Here is a 4201-nt window from a genome sequence, read left to right on the forward strand (position 1 = left end):
GGGATGGCTTCTGTAAATCCAGGATTGTCCCTGGAAAATAGGGACACTTGGAGGGTCTGCATTTATCAGGCAAAACAGAAATGTGCTGCTGCGCTGCCAAAGTTTCCCTTAACTGTCTTGTGTGATGGCAATTTCCCCAATGTGCCACTCAACAGGATGCAACAATCCGCTGCAACAATCCCAGAAAAGGATATGTACATGGTACATCTATGGCACATCTGGTTATGCTTCTTGGGGACAGTTCTGGGTTTCCCAGCAAACAGCCAGAACCGCTGCAAAAGTCTGCAGAACCAGTTCCACCAGAGATGGCATTCCACTACAGAAAAAGGGGAACACGATGGCTTTATTGTACTGTCTGCAAACATAGTCTATGTACACAGCTTCAGATACCGAGGATATTACCTGTGATTAGTTATATTGCTCTCTTCCTGGGACAAAGAACATCTTCAAATGTTTGTCTCGTAGAAGATTCGCATGACACGGGCTGACACGGGAGCTTCTGCGATTCTCTGCCAATCCAAAGACCTGTGAGAGTTACTGACTAGGTCATTCTGAGCTGCAACATTAGTCCCTCTTGCCCAACACTGTCTCGTCCAGCCTTCCTCGCCCTCTGGATGTTTTGGACTACAAATCCCATCGTACCCAGCCAGCATGGCCAATGGTCAGGGGTGATGGGATTTGTAGTCCAAAGCAACTACTCTGTTCTGAACTTAAAAATGGAAAGCGTAATGCTGGTGGTCAACAAAAGAACTAATGCCAGTTTACTGGAAGAAGCAAATATCATCAGTGTCGAAGCAATGATTCTTCAGCTTCGATGGACTGGTCCTGTTGTGTGGATGCCTGACTATCGTCTTCCAGAGCAACTACTTTATTCCGAACTTAAAAGTGGAAAGCGTAATGCTGGTGGTCAACAAAAGAGGTTTAAAGACTGTCTCAAGGCAAATCTTTAAAAATGTAGTATAAACACTGACAAGTGTGACGCGGCAGCTAAAAAAGCCAATGCAATTCTGGGCTGCATCAATAGGAGTATTGCATCTAGATCAAGGGAAGTAATAGTGCCACTGTATTCTGCTCTGGTCAGACCTCACCTGGAGTACTGTGTCCAGTTCTGGGCACCACAGTTCAAGAAGGACACTGACAAACTGGAACGTGTCCAGAGGAGGGCAACCAAAATGGTCAAAGGCCTGGAAACGATGCCTTATGAGGAACAGCTAAGGGAGCTGGGCATGTTTAGCCTGGAGAAGAGGAGGTTAAGGGGTGATATGATAGCCATGTTCAAATATATAAAAGGATGTCACATAGAGGAGGGAGAAAGGTTGTTTTCTGCTGCTCCAGAGAAGCGGACACGGAGCAATGGATCCAAACTACAAGAAAGAAGATTCCACCTAAACATTAGGAAGAACTTCCTGACAGTAAGAGCCGTTCGACAGTGGAATTTGCTGCCAAGGAGTGTGGTGGAGTCTCCTTCTTTGGAGGTCTTTAAGCAGAGGCTTGACAACCATATGTCAGGAGTGCTCTGATGGTGTTTCCTGCAAGACAATCTTACTTGGCTACGAGTGATCGAAGAGGAAGAAGACAAAGAAGAAGAAGATGAAGTCCAAAAATAAACAAATGGAAGAGACCAATGCTGGGCGGCATCCTCCTGAGAGCTCCCACCCCACAATTCTTCTCTGTTAGTATTTTGTAGGAAGGATTCAAGGGCACAGTGGAAACGCAAGTTTGAACAATAAAAACAGGGCTTTTTAATTTTGAGGAAAGGCGAGTAGGAGAAGACATGATAGAACTGTATAAAATTATGGCATGGAGGACATGGACCGGAAAAAGCCCCTCTACCTCTCTGAGAACTTATAAGCATCCAGTGAGGGTGAAATGTTGGGAGATTCGGGATAGAAAAAAGAATGTACTCCTTTACACTGTGCAAACTTAAGTTCTGGAAATGACTCCCCCAAGAGGGGATGAGAACAGGATGTCAGATGAGATGAGTGCTTGGCCTGATCCAGGACAGCTCTTCTTATTTATTTATTTATTTATTCATATGTATATATTGACGGATCATAAGGAAGCCTCCAAGCCGCCATCAAAAACATAAAACGTTGAAATTATTCGTACTTTTTCTTCTGGTGTCCTTAAAGCGGAAGCTCTTCTCGCTGAAATTCAACACAGCTATTAAAGGTGCAGGAATCGTGTCCTCTTCCGCACCTGGGCAACCTAACAGAGAACAGGCAAGTTCTTGGTTTAAATTCCTACTCCCTGCCCTGCGTTCCTTGAGGTGAGGCTCTCACTTCACTGCTCAAAAGACTGGAATGTGACAGGATCACCTCCTGTGACGTTTCCTACCTGCTCCTCTGCCCCCTCAACACATATCACATCACAACCTGAGTCATGCGCTGCTCAGATCAGCTACAGAATTCCCTTCGGGCATCTGCACCAAGTTGCTCTTGGGCAGCTGTGTCACGATGAGCAGAGCTTCAGGAAGTGCATATTTTCCTGGTATGGCAATCCAGTGAGAGGGAGGGCGAGGAAGGATTTTGGCCCATACAGTAGCTCCCTTGTTTTGACACAACTATTACAAAAGGCCCAGGGACCTTGTCCTCATTGCCTTTACCCATCAGATGCAGGCAGTGATGGAGGGTACCCATTAGGACAGGGAGGGAAGAAGGCCAGGAGGCCAACAGCAGAGGGCGCCAGAGCCATTGGCAGTACCAGGAGCTGAAGCCAGGAGCAGGTCAGCAATGAAACACCTGGTCTCTGTGAAGTTAACTCTTTATTCAAAGAAACCAAAACTGCTCAGGCGCTGTGATGACAGCAGGTCTTGCCCCAATGAGGCACTTGTAAGGACTGAAGGGCCCTGCTTTCCCACCACTGTCTAAGTCTCCTGCCCCCTCCTACTGGTCCTTCCCCAGCAATCTGAGGCGCCTCCGTCTTGTCTCTCTTTGCTCCTATGTCTTCATTCCTCTGCATGACCAGAGGGGAAGGGAGCTGGTCGCAGTGGGAGGGAGAGACCCCCTGGCTTCTTCTGCAGCCTGCCTCCATCATCCTGTCTCCCGGCCCATCTCCTCTCCTGCCTCTGATTCTGGACTGCTCTCTGCTACAGACTCTCCCTGCTCACTAAACCCTGTTGCCTCTTCAGCTTCCAACCTTCCTCTTCCCAGTCCTCTCCCTCTTCTTGCTCTGACCACTCATCATCAATCTACCACCGCTCCCTGGGCTCTAAGTCTTCTTCCCTTGGGGGTCCCCCAACTGGTGCCTCCCAGCATTCCTCTGCTTCCAGGCAGACCATGATGACGGACAGGTGGAAGCCAGACAAAGTATAGCTTGGTCTCCACCCCGCCAAGTTCCATAAGAAATCGCAATGAGACTAAACAGGAGGCGGTAGTGGGTGGGGGAAAAAATACAAAGGCTGGCAGGTGGGGGTTGGCTGAGGTTAATAATAATAATAATAATAATAATAATAATAATAATAATAATTTATGATTTATACCCCCCCCATCTGGCTGGGTCCCCCCAGCCACTCTGGGCGGCTTCCAACAAAACACTAAAATACAATAACCTATTAAACATTAAAAGCTTCCCTAAACAGGGCTGCCTTTAGATGCCTTCTAAAAGTTTGGTAGTTATTTTTCTCTTTGACATCTGGTGGGAGGGCGTTCCACAGGGCGGGCGCCACTACCGAGAAGGCCCTCTGCCTGGTTCCCTGTAACTTGGCTTCTCGCAGCGAGGGAACCGCCAGAAGGCCCTCGGCACTGGACCTCAGTGTCCGGGCAGAACGATGGAGGTGGAGACACTCCTTCAGGTATACTGGACCAAGGTTGGTGGTTCAGTACCCCCCTCCTTCACCCCGACGGTCCAGCCTGCACTGTAAGCAAGCAATGTGCCTTTGAGCAGCCGAGCAACAGGCAGAGATCGAGTCGCCCCAGCTTTTCCCCCCAAGATGGGGAGATTTTGTTGTTGTTTTCCCCGGCCTGATGTGCACAGTTCTTCAGAGGCACTGGGAGAAAGTGACTAGGCTTGAGCCGCAGGTGGTGTTTAACTCTGCAACACTTCCGTTGCTTGATGACACACTTGTGCCCCATTCAGTCACTGCCACCGCAAATCTCTGGGGAGTGCCTCGTGATGTCACGCTTTACTTTTGCGCTGTCAAAGGCCCAGGGTCACACACACACACACACACACACACAGGCACTCTGCCACTCCCATTGAG

This window comes from Podarcis erhardii, assembly GCF_964252035.2.
Source record: "Podarcis erhardii genome assembly, chromosome: 2".
Lineage (NCBI taxonomy): Eukaryota > Metazoa > Chordata > Lepidosauria > Squamata > Lacertidae > Podarcis > Podarcis erhardii.